This window comes from Solenopsis invicta, chromosome 8 (assembly GCF_016802725.1).
Source record: "Solenopsis invicta isolate M01_SB chromosome 8, UNIL_Sinv_3.0, whole genome shotgun sequence".
Classification (NCBI taxonomy): Eukaryota; Metazoa; Arthropoda; class Insecta; order Hymenoptera; family Formicidae; genus Solenopsis; species Solenopsis invicta.
In genome coordinates this window covers 6,190,083-6,208,426 of record NC_052671.1, presented here as the reverse complement: position 1 = coordinate 6,208,426, position 18,344 = coordinate 6,190,083, and the positions used below count along the sequence as shown (strand labels likewise).

Genomic DNA, 18,344 nt, shown 5'->3' with positions numbered 1-18,344 from the left:
AAATTTCGTATCAAACTGATTAAACAGCATAGGCAATTGGTTAATCATTCTAAAAAAGGGTTTTCAAAATTCCGTGAAAAAGTAACAAATCAAGGATTTTTAAATAATGATGACAATGACGCGTTATTTTTATAAAGCAATACAATCTTGATATACAGAGGAAAGTTATCAAATGCACATCTTATATATAAGTTATTTTTCATTATTCAGTTCATATTTCCCATTTTGTAATAATTTATATACAAATAAATGTTGGCCTTAATATGTCAAATGTCTATTACTATTGCAATATTTAATCTTTCATCATACTACAAATTTATTTATTATAAACCTTTATGCAACATGCTGCAAAAAAATACGATTTAAACAACAAACTGTTAAAATTGTCTAACACGTACTTGTAGATCTCCTAAACCGTACCGTTTTTAAAAGTATCCAATTTATAAATTAAAAGTGTAAAAACGTATAAAAAATTATTAATCGATACTTATTTGATTAATAATTTATCGAAAAGGATCAAATATTTAATAATAATAATAAAAAGATAACATTGACAAATAAAACTCGCTTAAATTTATTTTATAATTTTTATAATATATATTTATAATATATATATTTTTTATAACATGTTCTTCAATTATTAGTTCTATTATTACCATCACTTATCAACCTTACATTAAGATCAATTTATTGTATAAATAAAATATGATAGTATGATTTGATAAGAAACTTAATACATTTTACAAAAACATCGATTCAATTTTTACAATAATTGCAAATATGTAACGTATGTACAATAAATGTAACATATTTCACAATAAATCTTCTTTTATAAAAATATAAAAATTCAGTATAAAATTTCACGATTGAGTTATTATAAGCTGTATAAATTGCATCAAAAATTAAACATCAGTTGTATCTGATTTTTTAAAGTGTTTTAAATTAGCACACACAAAACAAGATATAATCTGTTCAATTTGTGTTCATATTACTCATTTCTCATTTATTTCATATATCTGTTATAAAATGTTGCTTGTATTAAGCAAAAGTATAAAATATTAAATGAGACGACTGGTACGCATTCAGCAATTCTATAATGGGTGATCAAATTTGAAGATTGTTTTCGTTGGAAAACTTTCAAAAAAAAATCTTCATGGGAAATTGTTTTTTTGTCGGAAACTTTCATAGAGAAGTGGCAAAAATGTCTGTGAATTGAGTTTAATATTATTACATCATGCTCCCTCGTATCGAGACATTCCGTTCAACCCACATTTATCGAAGAACCCACGACGACTGTAGCACTGTCCCTTCCTTCACTTATCGCAACACTCACGGTAATCCGTCTTCGTTGTCCCATGTTCCCCCGACTGTATTTTTCTTCGTGCTTCGAAACAACATTTCAGGCGAGAGCATCAATGCGGCATGCTTTAGCTTAATCGCCAACAATAACTTACCGCCGCAAGTTTCGAAGTTTAGCTGCTTCGATCATGGACTTTGTGGTCTTCGCGGGCGATTCAAATTGACTTCCAAGTTTGCTAATTCCGTCGGAGTTAGTCCTACCATTAATCGGCCAAGGTCCGGCAAATGCTTTCGGCTTATGATATCGTCGACGTGCGTCGTAAGAAAGGGCGAGAGAGCTGTGCATTATAATGAACGATATAAATCCATTATTCGTGCCGACAAGGTTTTTCATCAAGGTGTAAGCATTAGCGTATAAAATCTTCTTTTACTTATTTTGTAATAGTATTACGAGCAGCATAGTATGGAGGCTTCTAATCTAAAAGACTCCGAGGGGATTAAAGGGCAGAGGAAATCCTGTGATGTGGCGATACCCTTAGAACAAGGGAGCAAGAGTGATGTCGCATGACAAGAGGCTCGTAGGGAGGAAGTCCTTCCCGCACTCTCCTCGGAGTTCCATGAATTAGAAAACCCCCCTTTTATGCAAGATGATTCATGTATGTAATTTATTCCTACATTTAACATTTATTATATAATACACGTTGAACTGTCCTGTGAAGCTTTCAATACGCTATTTATAAAGAAAAAGATGCTCTCAGCTAACTGTCCTGTGAAGCTTTCAATACGCTATTTATAAAGAAAAAGATGCTCTCAGCTAAATTTTGGAAAAGACGTTCTTTGTTGGTCTTATTTCGTAGCTGTACTGCTTAAGTCGATATATGAATTTAATGTCGTTTCATCTAAAGTTTGCTTAACTAGTTAAGTTTCGGTTAAGTTTCATTTACGCCTGCCTCTTGAAGCTTGTATAAGAAGTTTAAAATTTTATACACGTGCACACTTGCGTAGATTCTCAAGAGTCATGTATAATTCGAAGGAGCGAAGATTCATAAATGATGCAGCCGCTATCGCTGCAAAAGCTATCGTTCGCGCTGCCGTGCCAATTGCTCCGGTTGCCCTGGGCAAGAGCGATTGCACAGGAAGCTATCAACTTGGGCTACTGACTCCGCGAGCATGCTAATCACGCAATAGTGGCGCGGCTCGACAGCAAGCGATGACCGTTAGCAGTTAATCGATCGCTCGTCGAGCCGTGCCGAAACATGACGTACGAAAAGCGGATCTGCAACAAATCTGCATAGTCATAAGATGGATCGTCTGGCGTGACAGTGTCTTCGTGTTTAGATGGAGGGTGACAATAGTCCATCATGGCATATGCCGATCACGCTACGCGGATGACCGATGAACGCCTGATCCGATCATTTGTCTCAACGTGCAAGAAAAAGTTGGCGTGAATTTATTCGGTTTATCTGCAAGCGCGATAATTATCTTCCGATTTGAATACGATACCCTGATGTAAAGCGTAACGCCAACGGGGCAGGGCTACGAGCTGTTAATTGTACACCCGTTCGGCGTGTTGCTGTGAAAGATAGTAATGAAGAACTGTCCAACTTGTCGGAAATGTATGTAAACCTCGTGTTCTAGTATCTTGATAGCAATTGATTCAAGTAAAGCGCTGCACCTTGTACGGATCAGACGGACTCTATTATTTATGTAAGGAAAATGGAGTCTGGCGATATTGCGATCGATACTATCTAAGTTGGTCTTGCCTGTCGCTTCTTCTTCGGTGTATACAAACACGAAATTAATTGCCCGGACGTTGAATATAAGTAGGTGTTTCTTTTATATTATAAATTCACAAAATATTATAACTTTTTAGGGAAAACTCGATTGAAAACGCGAACTGATAAGGGTTTCTATTTTCAATCAAGTTTTCCTTTAAAAAATTATAATATTTAGTAAATTTGTAGCATAAAATAAATTTCCAATATCCTATACCCGAAATTAGTTTCGTAACTGTATAACAAAATAACAAAGCAGATTAAATATTTTCTATGTTCAATAATAAAGTGTAATGTTATTTTAATTAAAAAAAAATAATTAATTTTAAACAATAATAAATTATGTATAGTACAATCGCATACATGTATCAAACGGCCTATTATAAAGCAATGTATTGTAGTTTTTTTAAAATTAAAGATATAATAGGATGTACAGTATTGCATTATATTTCATAAAATATTGTCTTGTGTCAAAAAAAAATAACGTAGATCACCTTTTTGTGACAGATCGATCCGTCTATAAAGGTAAACAAGTAGTTGAATTACGAGTGGCTGCCAAATAAAACATAGAAGATACATTCGAATTAATAAACAACGACCAGTGACTGCGTGAGGAATGAAATTCAGCTGTATGGATAATCGTGTGCCATCTCGGTTGCACAAACGCGCATCGAAGTTCAGCGGTACAGTCGTGTTTTCCAATACCATTAATCGGCTTCATACAATTCTATCGAGTTCGTTGAATCCAATAATCGGCTTAGGATCGCAACAAATCTCCGCGCTCCATTACACGTGCTACTCTTGATCTACAGAATATTTAGCTAGCCACGACGGCATATTGTTCTTCCTACAATTCAATGCTAAACCAGTCGTCCTGTAGATTCCCGAGACACTAGCGAAATCAGATAGCTGTCGCGCAACATGACCGTCTGATTTACGAAATGGAATCATTAAATAAATAATTGCATTTCGTTTGCTTTCACTTGGGCATTGTACTGAAATTGTAACTGCAAAGCTTATTACAGTTCCATTTACTAATTCCTTCTGATCAAAGAAACTTATAATCCGTCCCTTGAGACGCAAAACGATTGCCTTTGTGATTGCGTACAAGGATTGCGAGTATTATACATCATTATATAATACTTTTTAAATGTTTTTAACGAGAATATAATTACTGCATTGCGAGTAATGAGTAAAAATTTAACAATTAATTTTTATATATACATAAATTAATAAAATCTGTATTTACATAAAACTCTTTACATTAACGTAATCTTTTTAATAATTTCAAAATAAATTATAAATTTTATCTTTTTTAAAGATAAATTGTAAATTTGACTTAAATTTTTCAAAAAATTGACTTTATTTTCCATGAATATTTTGAAATTATTTTCACAATCAATTTAGGAAGATCTACGCAGAGCAAAAAAATATTATTGAATCAACGGCATCAGTGTAATTGGAAATATCTTGTTAATTCAATAATAGTATTAATGAAACAAAAAGATTAAAAGCAAAGACAATAATAAATGTAGTTGTATAAATAAAATTTAGTTGAATCAACTAAATATATTAATGACAGCCCGTGATTGAATGTTTAATTGGATCACACTACGTTTCAACTCATATTACAATATTTTTTCGATACACAATCTAAGTTACTATTACCTAAATTAAATATCGTCAAATTAAATAATATTATATAAAAGATTTCGGAAAAAATTTTTCTTGTATTATAAATTTACAAAACATTAGAATCCAATATATTAAATTAACATAATTATTTTTATTAATTTCAAATATAACGAGTAAATTCTTACTTAAAAAAAGATATTATTTTTTAGTCACAAACAGATTAAAGGTTGTACAAAATAAACCAACAAATAAAAATTCTCTATACATTACGAGAGAAGTATCAAAATTTGATGCTAAAGGGATGAATACATCCGTCGCAAAGTCAGTTACACATCATTACTTTGTCTCACTAAATAGCTAACGAGTTTCCCAACCAGCGAGGATTCAGGCAGCGATTCAACGTCGCGTCGAGGAGTTGGCAGATCAGCCAAGTCGCTCATTTGAATTTGTCGATTCGATTACGCGGTTCGCGTCGTCGAAGTTCCCCGCCGATCAACGTTATCGGCAATGCACGGTGCTATCGGCACGCGCGTTCATCGGGTGCAATGCAAATCACGTCGTTTCGGTGCTAACGGAACGTTTCGTCGCGACACACAATAGGTAAAATCGTTAATCTAGGGATGCAGATGGAAATTTCAAAGGAGACTGGCGCGCTGTAATTAGCACGTGACGGAAATAGTATGTACATATTAAATTTGAGACATTTTTAATTCATATAAATTAAAGAGACGCAAATGCGTTCATATATATTTTTTAGCATCATCTTCGTTTTAAAAGTCCGGCTATATTAAGATTTTCCACATGGGTTAGTAAACGCTCTAATTACTTTAAAACATGCTTACTGAAAGCGGGTTTTAATTCTCTATCGCAGTTAAATCGCAGTTAAATGTGAAATATGCACGAAATTGCTTGTTTATTGATTCGAATTAACTCCAAGTACCGTAAAAGGATTATTAATTTAAAGACCAGAGTCTAGATTAGCGATGCAATAAAAGCATGATGGAGTCATAATTCCCGTAACTAATTATATAAATAGATCAAGGGTTAAACGAGTCAAGAAAGATATCATTCAGCTTGCATCGCATAAAATCAATCACTCGTGCGGCAGAACGGCGCATAATTGTGAATGAATAATCTATCGAGCCGCCGCATTCGCGCGCAAAAACAAGCCTGCGCGCCGCATCTACTTCGCAACCGCTTTATTTGCCTAATTACGACGATGTGACAGCGCCGGTGTACTGATTGTCGGTTCTATCGCGGGGCGAACATACGGGCCACATAATACAGCGCAAATATTTTCACCGGTGATTATCGCGCGTCCACGCGCGCGCACGCATTTCTAACGGTGGAATTATCCGCGCTGGTGATTCTGCGACGGCAAAACGGAGTTCGCAGTTTACGATTCGCGCTCGTCATCCATTAAATCGGCCAAGGTCCTTGAGAATTCGAGGAATGGCGAAGTGTTATCGCCGCACGACTTCGTCAACGACACGCATTTATCGGCAATGCAAATGACGCACAGTCGTTCTGTAGAAGTGCTTCGCTAGTCTCTATCTGGGAGATAGTAAATGCAGATGTTAAGAGACATTGCGCTCGCTCGTATTGCGCTTGTTGTTGCCCGTAATGCAGTTAGCGGAAGACAAAAGGTCAATTCTTAAAGTCCGGGAAGGCAAAACTAATCTTCCGCGTTAATTTTCCGCCGAGTACGAGCACACTTACGGTGACGCGTTTTAATTAAAGTAAGTAACATTCCGTAATATTTGAAGTTATTAAAAACAGTTGTGTTGATTTAATCTCTTGGAGATTCTGATATAAATGATACAACAAAGATTTCTCTTAGAGATGTAACTTTAACATATTTTTATTATACAAGGTTACAACGTTTCGTGAGTTTCCCGGATTTTTCAACCATTTTCCTGTAATTAAACAAAATGAACAAGATAATGTGCCTTAATCAAAATTACATTTTGCCACCTTTCATAAATATCGTGTCTGAAGAAACTATCCTCTTTAAAAGCAATCCATTCATCGATCCATTTTCGGACATCCGCATCTTTCGTGAAGCGCTCACTAGACAATCTGTGTTGCATAGATCTGAATAGACAGTAATCAGAACGGGCAATGTCCTGGTGAGTACGCTGGATGCGAAAGGAAGGACTTCCCATTCCAACGGGGCTTTCTTCGTTTCCTTAGCAACATGGAGTCTGTAATCCGCGTCGAAATCACCACTTCTAAACCATTTAAACCACTCCTCACGCGTATCGGATACAGCATTCTCACTATAAGTCCTACAAACGAGTCTTTTCTTCAGCAGTCTTCTTTTAATTAAACAGAAACAGAATGCAGTGGCAAATATGCACTTTACTTGGTCCCTTTTAAATGTATTAGAAACGTTTCTAGAGAGACAAGCATTAAACATGTGTACATATGTAATGTTTGTTATATACTACACTTTCGAATGTAGAATATAAAATATTTAAAAAATAAAAATTATTTATTTCACATTATTACTTTAATGCGTATAATTATTTACGTGCCGAGAGAAAAAAATTACTAAATTTTAATGAACATTTGTTTAAACACTTGCAGTAAAATATTTACTAAATGTAAATAGGTATTTGTATAAAAATCACTAATGTAAGTTAATTATCATTTCTTTTATTCAATAAATATTTATGTAAGTAATTAAGTAAATATTTTATTGCAAGTATACAAATAAATATTTAGTAACTTTTTTTTCTCAGTGTGTGTGTGTGTGTGTAAAACTTATGTTACAACCAAATACATTATTATTATTTTAAATAGACCGATAAAATCTTAAAAATAAAAGCACAAAATAAAAAAAAAAAATAAAACGAGTAATTTAAAAGACACATGTCGAATTTATAGATAGTAATTAAATTGGAGAATTGTTCAATTTCTATTTACCGGATCTATTAATCGATTCGCCGTCAATCGAGCAAGGTCCTTGAACTTTCTGACCCGAGCTACATTATCGCGGCTTGGCGATATCGGCTCCTCTTATCGGGGACTATGCAAATCACGTTTGCGACCGATCGTTTCGGGAAACAGTCTCGCGCACACGAACGATGGTCGTTAATCGATGGATTGTCCAGCGGAATATAATGAAGGAAAGCCACGCCGACGTTACAGTTGTCTATCGATACGTTCCGATAGGACATCAGTTGGCTAGTCGTTTCCGGCGCCACGGGAAAGGGATCGATGAAGCCTCGTACTGTAGACTCGACAATTCCATTAATTCCACGTTCGTCCACGGCCCTTTCATCTAGGTGGAATCTCATTAACGCCGCGCGGCGCTGACGCTGGCGTCGGTGTCGCCGACGCTCGCGCACTAATTTGCAGGTTCGTCAACAGGACCGTGCGGACTTTAAATTCCCTCTCCTATTCGATTTGCATTCTGTTGCGAGCACATGGAAAAAAGTGAACTCGGGCGAACGGCTGAATACGAGTGCCGTCCCCGTGTGACAGTCGTCCACTCTTCTCTCCCATCTCTCCTATCTTCTTTTTCCCTGGCCCCCACGTTTCCTCCTGACAAACTGATCGCTACCGCACTCCTGTGAAATCCCGTCCGCTTTTTAGCGGATATTTAATTTTCGTTTCTCTGCCGCGAGTACGAGATTTTAAAAGCCCTTTCCGTAAAAGGGTTATACTCGTTCGACCGCAGACGGGCCATCGCAGACGAACATCTCGATGCCATATCCATCTCACGATTTTATTCCCACGATTGTAAAATAGATCGGGAGAGTTGGGTTCGATTAGGTTTGAAAACTTTCCGAGACAGGTATCCGGGAGGCAAGACCGATATCGATCGAGGATACTCTTGAAATTAATGACGAAGTAGTTTCTCGTCGCCGCGCCGCGGAAGGATCGCTCCCCGAAGATTCGATGATTGTGTAAGTGCCATTAGGTAAGTATCGATGAAAGTATTGATGTCGCGGGGCACTTTCTTTGGCAAACTGCAAGAATACGAATGGAAAAGACGTTGCGATGGGGAGATTACAATTCCTTTCCTTTGTCTTTCGATCCATTACCCGTCACACAACGTGTATTCTATATGTTACACGAAGAGTTTGAAATCACTTCAATACGAATATGAAGCAACATGTACATTTTGTATAAGTAGTAGATTTTTATCTCAAAGACATAATAGAAAAAGATAATCCTGATTTATTAATTAAAAATTATTCACACATATATTATTAAGTATAAGGAAATATATAATCGTATAATCACAAATTATGTCAAATGCATTGTTGGCTATTTCAAATTCCAAACAATCGATTCTTCCCTTGAGACATCTTCATTCTTATTCTTTTCTTCCAAGTAACGCAAACATTGCTTCTGTTGGATGCCTGTGGGCATTAGGATGTATAAACCTTTTTATAGCCCATTTACACCTTCAAGGGATACGTGTACGTACAACGAATTTTGATGAAAGATAAGTCGAAGAAAGATAAAAAGAGAGAGAGAGAAAAAGAGGGGATGGAAAGAGATAGAGGGAGGAGGAGGAGAAATTGAGACGAATGATTGACGCGATTCGACTTTTTATGTCTTTGACTAACATTTATGGATCGTGGTTTGACCAGTGCTTCTAGATTTCTGAAACGCATTCCGCTCAGGAAAACGAATGCACAGGGGAACGTCGAGAATTATTCATGAAGGAAAATTTCGGGATCCCGCGAGATGTTCACCTCGTCTGTCACCGTTATTTCGTATGCGACATCTTAGTCGTGTTTGTAACAGTCGTATAGATATTTACCGCGCAGACTGTCCACTTCTCGAGAATACCCCGAATAATTTAGAAATAACTCACGTATGTCACGTAGCGTTTTGATTTTATTAAAGCCGAAGATCAAACGTCCTGCACGCTTTAAACTAAAAAGAAGATGAAATATTTTCATTACTCACCTCTACAATATAATGTCTAAAACGCATTATCGTTACCTCCTTTGAATCGCTCTCGTTTTTTTTTATTTTTAGTGAATGCAAACAGCCAATAGAAATGATCTAAAATGCGTTATCTAAATTTGTTTTCTTTTTATATTAATTTTGATAGTCTATGTCGTAAATAGTTCTGTTACGTTTCGGAGCATTAAAATCCCCTTTGAATAACGTCCCTCTCTAAATAGCTCCATCAATTACGCTATAACGAATCGCCATTTAATCCGAGACATCGCTTACTCGTTAATTCATGAGTCGCGCCACCAAGTCTCGACGAAAGGTCTATCGTTCTCTCATTCCGTGCCTGGGTCGAGATTAGATTAGATTATATCGGAGCATGCCAGAATACGTCTTTGATTAGAATACGCCGACAGTGGCGGTGAGACTGGCGATTCGAGAGCGTGTACTTGGTCGCAGGTTGCGCTTTGAGAGCTACCAAGTGTACGTCTCCCACCTTCTGAATAAATCATATCACTGCGGGAGAAAAGCGGCGATCCCGCTAGCGCATCGTTGATCGCATCGGTACAGGCTTCTTCCCTGGTTAGTCGTGAGGGAAACCCCGTTTGCCGGGACAAGTTTCGCGAAATTTCGTACACGGTCCGGTAAGTTCGTATATGCGCAGTTGGTAGGCGACGCGGCAACGAAATTGGGAAACAAAGTTACGGACAAGAGTGCCAATTGCGGCAGAAAACCACACGGAGCTGAGTGTGTAACGGATATTTGTATCAGTGTAGAGAGAACTAGCCCCTTTCAGGAGAATATTCTAAGAGTACAAAAGATGTGACGACTCTTCATCGCAAGATGATTCGGTTCATCTTGGAATCTAACTTGCGAGAAAGGTCCAAAGTGGGTCGTGCTACATGTATTGATTTATAAAATATTTATATTTTTCTCTCTGACAAAGAGCTTGGGATGTAATAGGAAATACCAAATTTCCAATTTTTATAAATTACTTTATAATCATATATTATACTTTTTTTATGATACAATAACTTTGATCTTCTCAAAATTTTTATTAAGTAGTCCGTTTGTATTTTTAATTTTTCTTAAATGTTATACATATTTATAAGTATAATAGCCTTTACATTTTTTTATAATATAACATAATATTATAATAATTTTTTAAAATTATCACAGATACTTTTTATGTCTGAATATTTTATTATGCAGATAATTATAGTTGAATCGAGAGGAGGCTTCATTAATATTTCAGTTTTAGTAACAGTACCCGTGTGAGCCTCTTTTAGAAACTTTGCGAGTATGTATAAATGCGAGAAAATTGTTACATCGATTTTATAACGTGGACAATTCATTGTTAAAGTACTCTTGGCGGTGTGAAATAAATTTAAATCATATGCTGTTTTCATCATAAATTTTTTTGCGGCTTTCTAAATGGCTGAACAATTTTTTAAAAACATTTCACGTATGTTTTTTCATCGTGTTTCAGAAGCTTAGAAGACCCAGAGGAAGAAAATACACATGTGAATAGCGGTAATACACGTCTGGTGGATAATTACGTCCGTACGTAGCTTTGTGTCGAGAGAAGAGAATAGAATGGTGGCTATCCCCTTCGTAAAATGCGATCGTACGTAGACTTTATTATGCTGTTTTGTCTATGTTCGACCCTTTTCGCGGGGAGAGGCGGAGCGCTAAATAGAAAGCATGTAAGAGGGCCGGAATTCATTCGGAATTGAATAGAAGTCTTACGGTAGAAAGAAGGGTGCTCGGAGGTTCAAGGGGGATCTCCAACTTAGCCGAGGGAAAGAATCTTCTTGATCCAACTCTGGATGCGAACTTCTCTAAATAATAGACGAAACTGGGAACGATAAATGGTCGATTTCGTGAGAAAGTAATTTTAAAAAATTGCTTTTAAAATGTAATTCTAATCTTAAATGAATATTAACAGCTTCATCATACATTATTAATTTACAACAAGTGATCCGAAAACGAGACGGTAGGAACTTTGCGACTGTGATTAATAATTGTAACCGTCAAACGTACATAAATTTAAGTAGCAGTAACACAACGATCACTTGTTTCGCTCACAATGTTTAAGATGTTTCAATCTTTCCTTGCACTTATTGGATTTTGAAAAGTTCTTTCGACAATTCGCCACTTTTCGCCAGTTGCACAATTTAATTCCTTAACTCGGTCATGCTTTATGAGATTTTCGAAACAGCTGCAGCAAGCAAAGAAAACAGCTTGCAGCTATTTCTAACTTTCGTTGATTGAATCTAAGAGAAAGGAGACGCTAAAGCGATATCGAATCACACGCTTATGTAGCCGTCGGAGATTATTTAATGCGCAGATTCGATAATTTCTATACAATAATTTCTAATGAGACAATTTCTTTTGACTGTTTTGTACTTATTAGAAATAAAAAAATAAAAATAAAAATGCTCCAAAAGAGATAAAGATAATGCATTATAGATATTACACTGGAGATAAGTAAGCGAATATTTCATCTTCTTTTTCATGTATAATTCAAATCCATTCTAGAGACATTTATATACCGGCGAACGATATTTGATTTGTTCTCGTGCGTAGTTGAAATTCGATCTCGAGCTTAATGCGACCCCCACCAAAGAGAGAAGCGAGGAGAATAGATCGCCGAGTGAATCAGCGATTTCCCAATTGTATCCGCGCGGTACCCGTCTTCGCGAGGTTTATCCAGTTTCGCGCGATTTATCTGCGAGGCGTGGACGAGTGGCAGAAGTTAATTTCATAGCCGGTTCTCGCGCGCCGCTTTGCAATATTCTCCGTGAAACTGCAGTTTGAGGAAACGGCGATATCGCAGTTGAATCCTCGCGGATGCTGGTAACTTGGCGCGACTCGTTTCATCGGGCACGACATATACATCCAGCGTGGAAGAAGAGCGGCGAGAGCACCGACAGGCTGCCGAGCGTGGCGCTCATCAACAACCGTTTCTACGCGTTGCCGGAGGGCGAAATTACGTATTTCTGCAAAAGTTGAGTTTTCACTGGAAAGTTGGGAGAATGCTCGCGCCCGCGTGCGCTGCAAGCAATTTGGAATCTTGATGGACAGTCGTAAACCTCTCCACCTCGTGCAGGCAATGTCGATCTTTTTTTTTTGTTCGTTATCGCGCCGATATTTGCGCGCTTCGATATTTCTGGCTCGCAATTTTTTTTTTTTCTTTGATTTAACGGCAAAAAATCAAATTTCTTCAACGACTTTTGCTGATTTGCCTTAAAAAAAAAAATGTAACTTTTCAATCAATTTATCGAATATTTCAATCGAATCTTTAAATGTCAAATGAACAGCGTCTCGTAATTGATCGCTTCAAACTTTTTAATATTGAATATACCACGTGCACTCGAATTTCTGTTGACAAAATAAATTAAAGAAGTTTGGGGTGGGAAAGAGGGGAATTTAATTAGAGGGAAATCTCACTGTAAATTGCTTATAACTCAAGAGTTATTGAACTTTTGATATTTTTGTTGAAGAAAGATTTATTCGAACTAAAGAGGAGAAAATCTGTCGTTAAAAAGAAGTTCTAGAAAATTTAATTAGTGGAAAATTCTTCGTTGTAAGCATATTTATAATTCAAGAGCCCAGATTTTATTATTAAAAGATGTGCAGATTCGCAAATTGGCGAGAAAATCCCTGGATAAAAAGAAATGAAATATATTTAGCATATTTAAGCATTTTACACACAGAACAAGGTAATTAGTGACACGCACCTTTGTCACTACCAACGAATGTCACCTCGCGATAATTATGTTAAAAATATTAAAATATATGTAAATGATGAAGATAGAGGTATATTATTCTATCAAAAAAGATATTAATATGGAAATCGATAGTGACATCCGCATTTATTTTTCATGTGCCGGTCTACTGAAAGCTCGTGTTATTAATAAATTATAACATCAAATCCGTCTTTTTTTGTAAAACATTAATAAGGTGACCAAATAGCATATCGCTCAGAACCGGAAGATCAACGATATCCAATATATTTTTCACAAATATGCGTGTACACACACATCGCAAAATTTTAGTAATACTAATATCGATGATTCATTCGATTAATCATAATATTCAATTATTAAATATGATATTTGAATGTGTGTATAAATAGTATTACACAGCATGCAAATAATACAACGTGATTAAAAATAAAGATTTTTGAAACAAATATTCATGGATTTTAAAACAGAAATAAAGATAAATATTTCTCTTTTCAAAAACATTGTGGATAATTGATAATTTTCAAACTTGTGTTTAATATTGCATTAAAAAATATTATTATAGCATATAATATACTCATTGCAAGATTCGAATTATTTGTCAGTCGGAAAAGTATTTCAAGAAATTTATTCTCCTCCAGGTGCAGCAGCGTAATGCACCGTTTAACTACATTTTTCAGCTTCTTAGATTTCTATCGGCTTCGATCGCGGTTACGGACAAGTCGTATTATTTCAATCCCTTCTAGTCTTTAGCCGAAGACAAAGAGCGAGAATGAGGGAGATCCGCGAGAAGAAGGCGCGGGTGGGCGGCCCATCGGCCGATTGAATGGAGGTCGATAAGAGGGGCACTCGAAAGCAGCGGGTTTGAAAGTTGCGAGGGATATCCCGCAAAAAGGGGATGATATCCGTCGGTGTTCCGAGGGAGCTTTGAACTCCGGCCGTATGGAGCCATCGACTGCGTTCGACCAAACGAACTCCCGACGAATCCTCTCGAGGGCAAGCCGAGATCGTTCGCTGGCGCAAGAAGGTCACTGACTGATGTTCTTCTGTGCCAGCTTAAGAAGCGCTTTATGAATTTCTCGAGTTTTCCTGCGCCTTTGATCCCCTTTACACGTTCGTCTTCCCTCGCGCGATAGGACCCGCCGATCCTCCGAGTCCTCCGACGCCGCCGCTGCAAACGTGTTTGGAGACCTGATCGAAGGCGCGGAACGAAGGATCACAAAGAAATACGACTATGCTATTTATGCATTTCACCCGTGAAACTCCATTTTCTGGAGGAGTACAGATCAAAGAATAATAACGCTCCGTGCACTCTCCGTGACCACTCCGTCCACTAGTCCTCCTACTCTCAGCTTTTTATTTCTTTTTTTACCGCGTTTCGTCGTTGTGTCGTTGTATTTCGTACGAAACCCAAGCCGTAATAAAACGAATCGATCTCTCTTCTGTTCTTTCAAGACTGAAGGCTATTTTTCCTGACGAAGGTGGTTATTACAAGTTCGATAAATACTTCGTTACCGCGGTATGCGATATCGAAATTGTGCACCTTTGCAAAGACGGTTATCGCTTTTGTTGCCTTTTCATTAATTCGCCAAATAAATCATTCTGCCCCCTCCCTATCCGTCGCTGCCGCATGAAAGTAATAAATTCGCGATGCCAGTCGCTCGTTGAACCACGAAAACACGCGGAAAACATACAAAATGATTGAAACGCGTAATTAATAAATCCGTCGAAAATTATTCGTACGGAAAGTTATCCGTAGCGATGGCGGGGGAGGGGGGGGGGCACGAGATAAATACATAAAACAATCCGACCGAGAAACGATTCACAGACTGACGCATGTGGACGTGTTGCACGTTGCAGAATTACGTCGTCTGCCGCGCCTCGCTGAATTTCCGCGCTCTCCCAGGCGGAAGTGACACCCGAAGACAGTGTGGCGTTTCAGAGACGTATTTATTACGCCGACACTCTATACGCCGCGTCGGTGGAGATTGCGAAGGTGGAAAGGGCGGGGAGAAACCACAAGGAAATTCGGGTGAAACCTGTCGAGACAATTAAGCGGGTCAGCCGCAAAGAGAGCGTCTCTGTTATAACAAAGCGGTGCGAAAATGTGAAATTTTACGTACATGGAAATCGTGTAATCACGCTCTGCCTTTTATGGGTGAAAAAAATCACGGGCCGTGATATATACGGTCGAACAATGGAACCAATATCGTAGAGAATGCAGGAATTTCGCGGCCGGTTCATCGCAGAATAGCGTGCGGAGGATATAATTGACCGTTGCGGCAATGATTACGGCGTTTTAGCGATTTTTCAATTGTTCGTTACGGAACTTTCGTTTGATGCATTATATTCTTTGTTTTATCTCTCACGCTCGCTGCATTCTTTGTAATAACAGTTTTTTTTTATAATTTATGCTTTCATTATTATCACAATTAAAACATTTTAAAATAACATTTTAAAATAAATAATATTAATAATATCATTTTGTTTATTGTAGCAAATTAATGATAATATGAAATAGTAAGCTCCTTGCAATAGATGTAAGTAAGCAGCGAAAAACCGTAATTGGAAAAATTTCGTTAAATAATTTTATTGATCTTGTTCTTTGACCTCTTTAAAATGAACTGATTTTACTCATAGTTTGCCTGGGCAGATCTAAAATCCTTTGATTTCTATCGATGAAAACAAAATTTGAAAAAAATGTAACAGTTTCTGAGAAAATTTCGCAGACGGACGGATGTCCAGATCAACGTTGTAAAATTGTTAAGTAATTTACTACGCTGCATTACATAATAAATAAGATATATTAGCACTCGGAAAACTGTTTCAAAAATGACTTTTTCAAATATAAGTTTTTTAATTTCTTTCCACGTTAACTAGTAGTATATCTAAAATATTTTTGCAGCTTTAATTTTCAAATATTTGTACGTTGATTAAATTCCATTTGAAAATTCATCGTTAAAAAAAGCGGATCTTTTATCTTGATCGACGCGATTCGTAGGTCAAAGGAAGAAAAATTATTGGCGCGATGATACAGGAAGGCACGAGAAACGACCAGCAGCGGCAGCAACAGCAGCGGCAGTAGCAGCAACACTGATTGCGAGGCCGAAACAAATGAAGGATTTTACGATCGGACAGGTACGCAACAACGTAATTGAGCATGGCGATAATTATTACGGTTCTCGGACCGGGCAAGCGGGCTACAATCAATCTCTTACTGAGAGGAGATGAATTTTCCGTTTTTTCCTACACTTTTGTATCGATCACCGCCATAATTGTTTTCCAATCGGCCGGTATAACGCTTTTCATTGCCTCCTCGGTCCGTATTAATTGCTTGTCTTATTTCTACCGTGGTGCCCTTCTTTAATCTCCGTCCCCACAAGAATTTATCAATTCGAAAACCGCCATGTGCGGAAAATAAAAGTACAATTAGCTCGGCTAGCGCTTCTGCAACTGCTATTAATTACAGGACTCCCAGGATAATTAGGCGAAAACCGCCGAGAGTATTAATCAAGCCGGTAATTCAGCCGCTTGATTTCCGCCGGCTTAAAACGGCAGTCCCGAATTGGACACGACGCGGGGCCCTAATCTGTTCGACATAGCGTTGGAATTTGTTTGAATCCTTGATGAGGGTTTTAATTTAGCGACCCTCTCACGCGCGTTCCCACTCCTCAGTAGTACTCAGGTAGCTTGTTTTACACTCGCCACTCTTTCAGCGATACCCGCGTTTCGTTTGCCGGCCGATCTAATTCGCCAATGAGGATTTTCATTGTGCTCACATGTGCGCTTCGTAAAAGATTTAGTATGGCCATTAAAAATGAACGAACAATAAACGAACAATAATTCTTTTTCTCCTTCCATAATGAAGGTTTGATGATTGATCGCTCAATAGCTCATGACTAATTAAAAGACGCATTACTGCGCGCAACGACCGATTTACAAATATCCGCGTCATTTAAATTAGATGCGTGTTATTTTGTGTACTTCTGATATACAATTTCCGCGTAATAAAATTAATCGCGATAACGTACTCTGCAGATTAGAGTGTATATGTATGCAAAGTGCTTATTCATATTCGCCGTATGTTTAATATTCCGGGAAAGATTACGATGTCTCTGTGTAATGATTGTAACGAGTGGAGATAGAGTGTCAAGTCGCCGCGGAACTGAATCATATTGCCATGTATATGCCCCGTGTATGTATAATACGTTATCTCAGTAAGGATTATGAATTCCATTTAACGATTCCTGACTAATGCTGCCGGAATGAGAAGTAAGTAAATCATTTCGTCCATTGGCGCGAATCCAATGTAAAAATGAAGTTATTTCACAGACGATAGCTTCTACCCGTTCGTTGCTGCAGTTACTCCGGATAAAAGTTATTCAACGCAAAATATCATATTCAGAAATAATATACCTTCATGATTATAAATTCACGGGAAAATATTACCCGATGCTTTGATGTGAATTATTTTAATATCCAGTTCGTATACGTATTTTCGTACATATTTGTATGATTTGGTTTGGTTGCCGTTATATTAAAAAACATATATGCAGCATGCAGACCAGGAGCATAATTTCTCGTTAGAAGGCTCCAAATTTATGCTTAAAGAAATTAAATAAAGAAAATTCAGAGGACTCACAAGATTTAACAAATCAAGAGAGAGAAAGAGAGAGAGAGAGCTAATGTGAGTCAGACTCTGTTGTTAGTGCGTATAAAAAATTCGTGTTTATTAGATATTAAAGAAATAAATCTAAATTTGCTCTCTTGCGAAACACAATAATAAAATTTAATTTTTAAATATTAAAACACTCTTTTCAATTATTTATTTCCGTTGCGTCAAGAGCGTCGAGAAATCGCTTAGATGTTAACTAAATATTATGACTCCGAAGCACGACGGAAAGTTATTAATGTGATTTGCATGGTGATAAGTTAGTGCAAGGCCGCTTCAGTACTTTCCTTTTCT

At 37.2% G+C, this 18,344-nt stretch overlaps 1 protein-coding gene and 1 long non-coding RNA gene across 3 annotated transcripts in view; one reads left to right on the top strand and one right to left on the bottom strand.

The window, feature by feature from the left end:
• LOC105196796 (bifunctional heparan sulfate N-deacetylase/N-sulfotransferase) overlaps positions 1-18,344 on the bottom strand; it is a 317,002-nt gene that overhangs the window by 22,355 nt on the left and 276,303 nt on the right. The window lies entirely within an intron of this gene.
• LOC120358432 lies at positions 6,247-7,219 on the top strand. Its single transcript, XR_005575394.1, has 2 exons — positions 6,247-6,448; positions 6,802-7,219. It is a non-coding gene; the product is annotated as an uncharacterized LOC120358432 (long non-coding RNA).